Below are 13,405 nucleotides of genomic sequence, written 5' to 3'. Positions count from 1 at the left end.
TTCCAGTAAGTGGTCGCTTCTCTGTTCAGAGAGTTGTTGCTACTCTCTTCTTCGGTCTCCTGTTGAGTTCGTAGGTGTTCAGAATGGTTTGATCCCTATTCAGCTGAATTCCTGAGACCAGACGAAATCCAGGTCTCCTACTCCTCCGCCATCTTGCTCCACCCCCTCCTAAGTGGAAATTCTTAATGATAAACTAACAACTAAGTACAACCTAGTCTCAAGTATTTGAAGTCATTTACCACAACCGTATTCTTTTAACAAATGTGTATCAAATGTCAACTATGTACCAGGCACTATTCTAAGTTATGATACTTCAAAAAAAGAATGCTTAACTATCAGTCTCTACAGCACTGGATCCATACTCGCTAAAGGAAAACTGATAGATGGAGAATAATGTCAGAGAGTCATAAGTGCTGTTAAAAAAAAAAACTTAATGGAACTTTGCTAAAGAGTTTGTATAACCCACTAAAGTGTAGGGATACAAAGTTAATCAAGAATCCGCCAGCAAGAAATTCCTAAGCAACTGTGAGAAACTATGCTATGTGACATTCCTTTTTCCTCTTAAAGCCAAGAAAACCCCTCGTCCCAAGTCCTTGAAGAGATTCACCAACTGTCCATACCACCAGAGGTAAGTTACACCTCTCACATTTACATGGATTTTACAGTTAGCAATTAAGCACATAAATAACTTGGAGTCTAAGAATGCAGTTTATGTCTGTGTAGCATAAGCCAAAAGTCTGTCCCTTAGAAACTAAACTTGGAGCAATTACTAATGCAGACATCAAGTGTTCTCCATTGTTGGTATGCTAGTTCTGTTACAAATAACCAGTTGCACATGGACTAGGGTATGGCTCTGGTCATCTGGATCAGGGCAAGGCCAGAGTCAGGTCTGAGACATTAAATACATAAACAAAACAAAAACCAGACTAAACAGTAGTTCCCTGGATACTCCTGTCTGAAAACCCCACCAATACCCTAGTGAGATGGTATGAGAATTAACACCAAAACACACTGAGGTTTCACTTGTATTTTGTCCCAGGTATGTGCACAGAGAGTAGTAGACTTCTCACCGTGACAACGGTCCCACAGGTGATCAACTAGCTGAAAGAGCTGGCAAGGAAGGAAATGATGGGTTCATCATTTAACATTGATGTGTTAAATCAATGTTAACCTAGTGATGGGTTCATACCTTAAACACTGCTTTTAACCTTAAAACATTTGTTTTCTTTTGAAGTAGGACCAAGACTTGAGTGTGGGTCCTCTAATTAGGGTTCTGTAAAAACTGGCTTATGTTCACTACATTCATTTTACATTCATTTTGCCTCAACTACAACCTCCAGTTTCTATTTCTTTAAAGCAGAATGACAACCTAAAGGTACTTGCAAAGCATCTGATTTGTAGATTTTTATAATTTCTTCCAATTATTTACAGTCACCTCATCCACACTTCATACAACAGAAAAATTACAGAGACTTGATATTATCAAGCCTTTCCAAAGCACTCAGATTAGTTTTAGTAGAAACAATTCTCTTTAATTTTTATACTGGTATTTCATCAATTATGTAAGATTTATGTGATATTTAATTAAATCATGTAATTACAATAATAAGTACAAGTGGCATGGACAGGTTGGGGAACAAACACAACTTCCACTTGGTAAGCATGAATTCAAGTGTAAGTGTATGAGTGCCCTGAGTGCCAGCTACTGAATGCAGGAGTTCAAAATGCCTTGGGCTCAGTCAGTATGTCCTCCAGAGGGAATGGAGAAGCAGGTTGAGTGGAGGATGGATAAGAGAGATTCTACGGTATATGCATGTGCATGTACAAATATATAATCTTTCCTGCTTGAGTGTTCCACTCCTTATCCCCTCAACTCAGAAAAAAAGATGCCTTTTCATCCCCTCTTGACTCAGCTTCATGCATTCAGAGGTAAAAATCATAGGATATTTCAGTGTACCCATGCTGTAACTCCTAAATCTTTGGCTAAATAAAGTAGTGAGGTAAAAATTAGTTTTAGTAGGAACAATTCTCTTTAATTTTTATACTGGTATTTCATCAATTATGTAAGATTTATGTGATATTTAATTAAATTATGTAATTACATAATGGGAATAGCTTAGACTTTGAAAGGACAGCAGCAGGACCAGCTTTCACCTCAGTGGAATAGGATAGTTACAATATTCTCCTGCCTCAAAATATCACCTACACAAGTGTTGAAATCATTTACATCCATGTTTATTGACTCAGGCTTATTGTAAGATGAAGAGAAGGCTAATTTGTTCTACATAATAAAGTAACTGACTTTTTCTTTTCCAATTTCCTGAAGCATCCCAAGAGACAAGGGGACTGAGGGCCCTGAACCTAGAAAAGAGGAGAGAAGAGACAAGTGGCCTGGAATGAAAAGTCATCTGGCAACAGGCATGGGATTAAAGAAGAGATGTCTGAAGAGGTGTCTTAGCTCTGGAGAGAATTGGAAAACTTCAGGTCAATTATGCTGACCACATTTACTTAACATATTGACTTGTCTGAACAGTGATGTAGCATTCCTCAGATTCCCCAATACCTTTCATCAAAGTCTATATCTTGTAATACCTTTGTTGATAGTGCTTTGGGTACACAACCGGTTCCCTGGATAGAGCAATGTAGGCTTGAAAAAAATAGAAGTACCAGGATGAAAAACACTGAATGGGAGTCGAGCAAAGGTAGTAATTTGAAATAAGAGGTGTCAGAAGTTCTTTGGGATAGCCAAAGACACGTGGGGCACTGTTTGGGACACCATAAGCAGACTGTGCCATCAAGCTGCTTACAGTCTTATCAAGGAAATTGTATGTATCCACATGAAATATTAACATAAGAAGAGTAGATATCATGTGCTAATATGAATGACAAGTTGCTTGTGTGGTAGAAGTTACACACTAAGTAAATGGCAATACCAACAGAGAAGGTTGGTTATATTAGGTTATAAAAGAGAGGATATGATTTGATTTGATTTGATTTGATGCTATTCCTACCAGAAGCTATTGTTTACATCTAGAAGAAAATAATAGCACTGAAAAAGCAGGTACTTCATCGGGCACCAGCCCCATCACTGTTCATTTCTCTATGAGAGGCATGACGTACATGAATAATTTCCACTGTTACAAATTTGGACACATTCTCGACATTGATTTTTGCTCTAAAAGTTTAGTTTACCAATATCAGAAATGGACTTACATATGTCAATAGGCAAGTGTTCCAATATGTATGGATGGAGAATGCCCAGGAGGCCCATGCTCATTACTCATTCAGAGCCTATGATGCATGTCCTGACATGAAGCACAGCTTTGTCACTGTCCACTCTCTCTGCAGTGGCCCACAGTGGCCCTTTCCATGGTGCTTTGGCTGCAGTACCCAGTAGGTCAGAGATACATGTAAAATGGACATGTGGAACCTACCTGGGCTCAGGTCAATCCAGCTTAGAAAGTCCCAGAAAGGGGCGCCTGGGTGGCTCAGTCGTTGAGCGTCTGCCTTCAGCTCAGGTCATGATCCCCGAGTCCTGGGATCGGGCCCCGCATCGGGCTCCCTGCTCCGCGGGAAGCCTGCTTCTCCCTCTCCCACTCCCCCTGCTTGTGTTCCCTCTCTCGCTGTGTCTCTCTCTGTCAAATAAATAAAATCTTTAAAAAAAAAAAAAAGTCCCAGAAAGACCACCTGAAAACATCTGTGGAACTGAATCATTCCTAAGCTTCACAGATTTCTAAACAGATAAAATTTAACCATTCCATTCTGCACAAGTGTATTGACAAAGAATAAAATGAGAAATGCAAAGGAAGTTTCCCATACGGATCCTCAGGTAAGTCTGCCCACCCCATCATTTTCACACATTTCCAAGTAATTATTACTTATTGCTGGAAAGGAAAATGGTTTGAGGAAACCCCACCCATCTGCTGTCAGAAAGGTTATTATGATGGAAGACATGTCTACAGAACTGCACAGGACAAAACAAAACATGGCACTACTACCAAAAGGCAATAGTGCATCCAAATAACAGTTATGAATTCCTGGTTCTCCATTCCAGTAGTATGCCTTAGATTATGACACACACACAATGAAATGAGAGATAACATGTACAGACATGCTTCATCCTTCATGTACATCCACACATTTGATTTTAAATGAAAAGGTCTTAATGTCATATTTTAGCCCATATTTTTCTACACCTTCCATAGTCCTGATTTTGAACTTTACCTTCAACATGCTATGTTTATCATTCTTAAAAGGTAGGGGATATAGAGCTGGCAATAATAGTCATTTAGAGCATGCATTGTAAGTTACAGAGAAAATAGAGGTTCTGGTTTATTATGCTGAAGCTGTAAAGCCAAATATGGCTGGCAGTCAACTTGCTTTATTCTTCTTTTAATAACTTACTAACAGTGTGTAAATAATAAAAGCAAACTTTGATTTTTCCATCAGAGCTCTCTGAAATGGATACTAGAGTGCATTTAACATTGTGACCAGAAATATTGAAATTTGACAGCTGAGAAGTTAAAGGTCTCAAATTTATACATCGAGGTGTTTGTTCCTGTCATCATCCCAGCAGCTTCCTCAGAATAACCCCTTTTGCTTACTGAACCTTTGAGAAACAGAGAACATTAAGTAATACATCTTGGCAGACGTCCTGGGATTTTGCTCCCATCAGGAAGCAAGCCATCCTAAGCTCACTAAAAGAATTCTAGGGATATGAAAGGACATCCTCGCAACCTTTAACTATACTGTGTAGGAAAATCTTCTGTTGTTTGGGCCCACACTCTAAATATGTTAGCCTAAGCTCGGGGGATTGTGTACTTGGTTTCCCACATACCTCTCATCTGACACTTCTGCCAAAATTATATTTGTCAATAGAAAATGATCACTTGAACTCTTCCTAAAAAGGCAGGAATACTACTTCACTCCCAACAAAATTTATCTTCAGCACAAACATTCCCTTCCATTTCATGGCCCATTTCAGTGTCTAGCTCCCCTTTCAAGTAACATTCCATCCTTCACCCCAATTCCCAAGGTACTCAGACTGCCATGTCCTCCCCACTAGCCAGCTGATCAGAATCCACACTGTTGCTATTGAGAAGATCTGGATCCACCTCAAAATCTTGACTCTTCAAATGCATAAATCCAGTAGCCAATGTGCAAAATATAAAGCAGTAATTTCTTCAAATAGAATAACAGTAAACTATGACAAGAGTTATAAAGGAACAAGGAGATGACTGTCACAGTATCTCATACATGTTAAATATTTATCTGGCCTTATTCTAAATGGATCACATTTTTTAAATCATTTAATTCTAAATGGATCACATTTTTTAAATCGTTTAATTCTCGCAACAATCCCATTAGGGTTATGCTATTTTATCCCTTCTCCTTTTTCTTTTCTTTTTTAACAGAAAACAACAAAATGGCAAAGATGCTTTAAGATAAAAGATTCTGGGTAGTCTGTTAGACTCTACCACCAGAGAGGGATGTGACTGGCTCCCATTGCAATATGTACAGTTACTAAATGTCATGAATCTTCAAGACCTCTTGCAAATTGTTGAAGCTTAGAATGGCAATTCCTGAAACACCAGGGTTCTGCCACAAACCCATTCTTAATAAAATATACTTCATTAAGAATTTAATGTGTTGTCCATATCAGGGATATCTGTCATCTAATAATATCTCAAACCAGAGGGATTAGTCAAAACTGAACATTAGGCATCACCTTTCTAGAGGAAAAAAAAAATACAAGAGCTATCTTGTATCCTTCCAAATTATGTTAGACCAAATAACCATTTATCCATTTGTGAACAAGGCCTTAACTGAAGACAAAACCGGCAGGTCTGACAACTCAACAAATTATGTACCCCTGTTTCCAGGTTTTTTAGAAGGAAAGGACATAAAAGCCATAACTAAGCAGGTAGGAAAGAAAACATAATTGTTTCTTTTTCATGCACAGAGGCTACTTGAGAATTGCCCAACTAATACTATGTTGACAAGAAAAATCACAAAACATTCCCTTCAAACTTGAGCCTGCATCAGAATCACCTGGAGGGATTATTAAAACACAGATCGTTGGGCCCCAAATTAGAATTTCTGATTCTACATTTCTAACAAGTTCCCAAGTAATGCGGATGCTACAGGTCCAGGGACCATACTTTGTGAACGAATGCTTCTTGCCAGGGCAGGGAAAGAGTGTGCTGAGTTTCCCTAGGTGTTTTGGGATGAACGAAGACGCTAATAAACATTTATTTCTGGCAGCAATTCTCGGAGTAGCTCTCAGCAACAACTATGTAGTAAGCTCTTGTGCCAAACACCATGCTAGGCATTGAAGGAGACATAGTGAGGGAGACAGACAGTGCATCATGCTCAGGGAGGTGGGCAGGTGAGGCTGCAGCTGAGAATTACAGGATGAATGGGTATCAGTGCAGCCAAGTGGCCATGGGAAGAGCTTCCCACCAGGAAGTTCCTTGGGAAGACCCACTGGCATTGCAGAGCGAGACTGGGCAAGTCTCACCAGGCAGGCTGAGCAGGAGGTCCCCAGGAACGTGGGCAGTCAGACCAGCATTAAAACGGAGAGAACCCTACCACTCAGAAACATGGCCTCCACTGGGGTACTCAGGGCTGGGCAGAGGGGGCTAGTGCACACAGACATGCAGGCACACACATACACATCCCTCAAAAACTGCACAAAACAGAGGAGGTAGATGGAAATGATCCCTTTGGGTAAGTCCAGACCAAGGTGGTCAGTTTTATTTCCCTCCAAAGAAATTGATATTGATATCAACTCCCCTAAACCTAAGCAGAAGCATAGATTGCAAAGGGAAAAAATGCTACAAATAAATAGGTATTTTATGTGTCTGCCATGAAACACCTGCATAAAAGAGAAAGGGGAGGAAAATCTATTTTACACCTCAAATCTAAAGATTTTACATTCCCTTCAAGTTTTTATATTAGGGCCCAGACTTGGCATTTTATACGTGTGGCCCACTCTTTATAGCTCTCTGATAAAATAAATGTGAGGGGGAAAAACCAGCCTAGACAAGTTACCACATTGCCCCTTCCCCATATTTTGTGAAAATTATCTTTCCTCAGACTCACAAAAGTCTCAAACTCTGCATGATTTACTAGGAAGGCTTTGGAAGCCAAAGCTTTTGTGGACCATTCAGCCACAGCATATGGGCTCAAGTTTTTCTTAGCTCATCTACAGGTACCAGATTTATCACCCCCTCTTGGTCAGAAGAACCCAGCTATGCTATGTGATGTTTTGAATAATCTGGGATCACTCTTTCACCCTCATTATGTCCTCTAAAGGTTGAATAAAACTGCATGAACTTCCTCATGAAATCTATTTCCTAGTTCCCATCTAAGAACAAGCTAATAAGCTAACTGATGCCTTAACATCAGCTTTCCTGATTTCTGGAATGAAAGCCCATCCACTAGGTCCCAGCATCCCTTCCCAAAAAGGCACAATCTCTGTTGATGCCCACACGTCATAGCTTCTTTGGGTAACACATTTTCCCACAAGCCTTAAAACTTGTTATTAAGGGGCCTACAGCACCATTCAAGCAGCTTGGAAGCAAGCCTCTCACTGAATGAATATTAAATCTCTTGGGTCAATAGGTCCTCCTGCTTCCCTGGCAGATAGAATAAGAAAAGATGCCATGTTTTCCTTGGGTACCTAATGACTCTCTAACTGCTGGTTTGTTTCCATTTTCAGTCTGGCACAAACAAAAAGGCTTGCAGCCCCTTCCATGGTCGCCTGAGCTCACCAACCACCATGCAAAGGTAGCAATTTTTCATTATTGATAAAATGTAACGTCATAATGTCATGGCCTTTCAGGTCATCATCTTGGTAAGTCAGCAATGACATTATCACGTTTTATAATGATAACAAATGGCCATAATGTTTGCATGTAATTTTCATTGGCTCCTTCAGAATTCTCATTCAACCCCATCAACAGATGGAATTTAATGGCAACTTCATATGCCTTCTTCCTTAGATCTGCTCAAGGCTAACAGTAAAATCTACATGAATCAATGTTCATTAAAAGCACAATGGTTATTTCTCCCCTTTTAACTGAATGTTTTACTTTTAGAAAGAAGAATTTTTGCAAAATGTATTTGTAACATTGGATTTGGGCATGTAAATGCATTAAATACATCTACTTGCTATTCATTCATGAACTCTCACTAACCCCTTTCTGTTCTGTCCAGGCCTGCACTTCTCCAATCTGTCCAGTGATTTTTGAGTGCTGTGTTCTGCCTGTTTCACAGTAATCATAGAACATTAATTGGTTTAAATTATAAGAATCATTCATGGGGCACTTATTTCCATATATTAGCCTTCTGACTCCTCTACTCCCTGAGAAAGTAGAAATATTTCATTGTTTGAGCCCAGAACTAAAACCAGCATTCCTTAGAAAGCCCCCTTTTTTTTTTAACTCATTGATAACTGAGGAACAAATAGAGTAAAGCTAGTCCTAAAAACAGTAAGTCTAAAACACACGTGAGAGGTCTCAAGAAATGTTTTAGAATTCACTTAGTACTTCATGGAGAAGGAAGAAAAGGAAGAGAGGAGAAAAATTCTTACTCATGAGCTCTCTGGCCTAGGTTATGTTTGTATGTATCATGTCATCTAATCTTCACAAGAACCTCACCCCAAAATAAAAACCATTGTCTGCTTTTAACAGATGAGGAAACTGAGCCTCAAGGAGATTAGAGACCTAATGAGTCATGAAACCAGCCTTCAGACCTAGCAGTTCTGACTCCAAAACTCATGTGTTCCATTGCAAAAAAAACTCCCTAAACAGGTATTCCACTACCAAAGAACCAAATCTTTCAGCCAGCCCCAAACAAAATCATCATACATTTAGAGAACTAAGAGATATGAATAGATTTCAGATGTAGAAACTCTTTATGTTGCCATTAATATATCCATTTAGACTGTTATTGGTACCACAGTCTCAGAGCAGGCACATCTTAATTGAGTTAATGGCTTCAATGCATCTGTGTGATTTCTCATTGATGTCCTTTCCACATTATTCAGTAGATTTCACTACTGTCATTTAAAACTGAGCCAAATTAGGTAGTTTCGTTAGATTTGTAGATCAGCAGCCCTTTAGCTGACATAATAAAACCATGTAAAAGAGTATATAATAGTGTTAGTATGAGAGCTTCCCACACCTGTTCTCGTCAATCAGAGGAGGCACTCATTACCACCTCCACTTAAAATAACAAACATTTTTAAATTTTACTGTTGACAAAGCACTAACCATTATATTATTGCATTTATCTCACAGCAACACCATGTTAAGGTAAGAAAACAGATTACTTGATTTGTCCAAGTTCATAGAGACACCAAGTGGCAAAAAAAAGATCCAAACAAAGGTCTTCTGGCTCAACTATCCATGATTTTTTCACTCTATCAAGGCCTTTAGTGTATTTAGGGAATGTGATTTCTGAAAGCAATGCATCAGTATTTGGGAAAGATCAGTCCTTCCTCTGAGGGGCAGGCCAGGCAAACATCAGGACCTCACAGCAAGCTTTAAAGGAAAGTAAAGACTTTGCTAATGTGCCTTTGATAAAGTGCCTTTCAGATTTGGCACACCAAATCTCATGGAACTTTATGTTCTTGGTGACCATACAGATACCAGATGTCATGATTTTCCCTTTTTCAACTGTAGGATCCAAACCTTCCAAGTTAATCTGTAGTTCTAGAAAAGGAATTGTAGTCTTTCCTTGGGTTAACTTGAAAGCAGACACAATGCTATACTTAAGATTAAGTAGCCATTTTACAAGATTTCTGACAACACTAAGTAACCTGAAGGAAAAAGGTATTGTATCAGTCAGTTATATCCAATAATGCTGTGTAACAGACTACCCTAAAACTCAGTGACAGTTAACAATAAACATTCATTTCTCACTCATGAATCAGTGAGTCAGCTGCAGTTTGGGTGATCTAAGCTGAACTCAGCTGGAGGTGGGGTTCAGGTCTTTCATTCTCCTTGGACAGTGGCTATTTAGACATACTATTCTCAAAGCAAGAGTTAAAAGCACAACTGCAGAAGGACATCTAAAGCCCTTTCTTTAAGCCTTGGTCAAAACAAATCATAAACCAGTCCTAAAATCAAAGTGCAGGGAAGCACCCTCCACCTACCATGAGACCAAGCCAAGTTATATGGCCAAGCCCAACATCAGTAGGATGAGAAAGTATGCTCCTCCCATGGGGGAAGAGGGAGGAAGAGGAGAGTGAATATTTGCTTAACCAAAATCTAATTAACCACTGAAATGTTACCTGTATTTTACAGATAAGAAAACTGAGGTTACTTGTTCAAAGTGCAGAGCTAGGAGTTGAATCAAATTCTACATTTTTCCAGAGTTCACATTCTTTGCACTCATCCAATACCCTCTGGGTAATAGAAGCGCAATATAAGGAAACATTGTCACAGAGGTGATAGGCAGCAACGGGTTAAAGAGACATGTTTATAAACTAGGACCAAGAAATGCCTAAAGGTAGGAACAACACAGAAGTTAGTCGACCAAACACAGTCATTTCATCTTTCAAAAAATACTTACTGAACACCCACAAGGCACTAAACACTGTGGTAGGCACTAAAGTTAGGATTGTCATTCTAGATAGGCATCTGTCAGTGTTAGATGACACTTAGTTAAATGAAGCCAAGCTAGACAGGCTGTGTCTTCCTAGACCCTTTATAGGACCCCTTCTTTTATGTACTCCATGCCATCTAACTGCCACACCCTGCCAGGCCTGACCCCTAGACACCTATTCCCCCAAGCCCTGCTCTATAACCAGCCAGCTTAGCAGCTTAAAGCAACCCAGGTCTCCTTCAACCAAGACCAAGCACCACTAGACCATTCTGACAGGTGGCCTATCACTGGAATAACTTCTTAAATGATCCAGCACTTTCTACCCCATTTATCTTAATTCTCCATACTACAGTTTTCTTGCTGCCTCTCCTATCACCACACTCTTACCTTATATTTATACACACCCCCAGCTCTCCTGACTACCATCTCTGCTAGTTCAACAACAATGATAAATTCTTAGATTACTTCATGTAACCCATATAATGCTTAGGCAACTTGCAGCCCAGTCCTCCATGATACAATTTAAATATTTCCTGAAGTTACCCAATGACTCCACCCATAATACCCAGCAAAGGTTTTTAAAATCCCTTTCACCATCATTTTCTTCCCACAGACATGGCACCTGTCCCGAAAATTACTTTCTTTCACCCAAAACTCTCCCCAGATATCATGGGTATCCAGTCCCCACTGACTCCCTTTTTTCTTATCTTTCCTCTCCCTCTATCCTTTTGTTCTGTCAATAATGAAGGGCCCATTCAATAAGCCAGGTACCCTCCAGGCTCAGAGTCTTGGCCTGACTGTTATCTCTGTTCTGAAACACTCTTTATCTAGATGTGCACCTGTTTCACTCTTGCCTCTCAGGCCTCTGCTCAAATGCCACCTTCACCGTGAGGCCTTCTCAGGCCACCCCAGGTAAAAGTGGACGTTCTTATCCCACACTCTCTACCCCATCCTCTGTCCCTGCTTTCTCTACTTCCATAGCACTTACCACCATCTGACATATTATATATTTTACTCCTTTACCTTCCGTGTTCCCTCTCTAGAGTGCAAGCTCCATAAAGGTAGGTGTGTTGTCTGTTTTGTTTCCTGCTATAACCCCAACACAGTACCCAGTACATAGTGGGCTTTCAAAAATATGTATTTACCCATTATTATTATTATTATCCTGCATAATAAAGAACCAAAAAGAAATTGGCAAAATTGAGGGTGGTGGGGGAGATGAAGACGAAGAAAGTAGTGAATACCTAGCATGTAATATCTTTTCTATTTTTCACTCTGTCACACTATACCATTGTCCTTGGTCTGACTCAGCCTGCAAGATCCTCCCACCAGTACACATATCTGCCCACCTCCCTCCTCTGGCTACCCCATAACCATTCTGTGTTGCCCCATTCCCTTACATCCTCCGCAGAGATCTGAGCATGTTCTGTTTCACCCTCTAGAAAAACAGGAAATCCTTTCATCCATTTTTGATACACTCATTCTACAGTTCCAGTGATTCTTCATAGTATATGTAGTGTTGTCTGGAGTGTTCTTAAAGGACTCCCATAGAAACAAGGACTTATCTTATAGGAATCAATCTCTAATGGTTAGAGATTAGGCCTATAAGACAAGAAATACACCTGAGACACCATCAGTCATAGTTCCTCTGGAGAAAGGCAGCTCATTTGCATATCATATGAAAGGATTTTTTTTTCTGTCATAGAAACAAGGTCACCCAAATAGACCACAGGATCACTGATCTCTGTGATGTGACCATGGAGAGATACCTAAAGTACTATGCCCTCAAAATGTAATGCCATTAGAGTGTTTCTGAGCACAGACATGTCATGAAATGTTGTTGGGGGATTATCAGTGGATGTATATTTTACCCTTGTTCTTTCTAGCTCCCATTTACCATATATAATTGGGAATTGACTAAATCAGATAGTAAATAGGCTAGCAATTTATTTCTAATAAAATTAAATCAGATGCTTATACTCCTCTCTTTTCCTATCTACCTCTTCACACTGTTAGGATAAAATAACACATATATAATATATGTAAATATACCACTTAAACAGTCAGAATTATATTGGGGCGCCTGGGTGGCTCAGTCGTTAAGCATCTGCCTTCGGCTCAGGTCATGATCCCAGGGTCCTGGGATTGAGCCCCATATCAGGCTCCCTGCTCCGCGGGAAGTCTGCTTCTCCCTCTCCCTCTACCCCTGCTTGTGTTCCCTCTCTCGCTGTGTCTCTCTCTGTCAAATAAATAAATAAAATCTTTTTAAAAAAAAGGTCAGAACTATAAAATTAAATCATAAAGCAACAAGAACAAAATATGGGTGAATATTTATCTGATGTAGGTAAGGAAGGAATATTTAATCATAAAAAGAAAGAAAGAAACAACAAAGAAAAAGATACTTTATTTTATAAAGTATAAAACTGTAACTATCATTTGTATTAAATGATGAAAAAGTTTTGACATAACTTATATATAAAGAGTTCCTACAAATCAACAAGAAAAATATAACCACCCTGTATACAAAAATAAATGAAATCATGAATAGCCAGTGAAAAAGAAAATAAGAAATCATGAATAAACCCATGAAAAAATGTTCAACCTCACCAATACGCAAGAAAATACACATGAAAGCAAGATGATGTTTTCTGCCTATAAATCTGCAAAGATTTTTTTTTCTTTTTTTTTTAATTTTTTTATTGTTATGTTAATCACGATATATTACATCATTAGTTTTTGCTGCAGTGTTCCATGATTCATTGTTTGTTCATAACACCCAGTGCTCCATGTT

Source organism: Callorhinus ursinus, unplaced genomic scaffold, assembly GCF_003265705.2.
Source record: "Callorhinus ursinus isolate GAN/ISIS: 27379988/994484 unplaced genomic scaffold, GSC_fseal_2.0 scaffold25, whole genome shotgun sequence".
Lineage (NCBI taxonomy): Eukaryota > Metazoa > Chordata > Mammalia > Carnivora > Otariidae > Callorhinus > Callorhinus ursinus.
The sequence above is the reverse complement of the archived record's forward strand: the minus strand, read 5'-3'. Positions refer to the sequence as shown.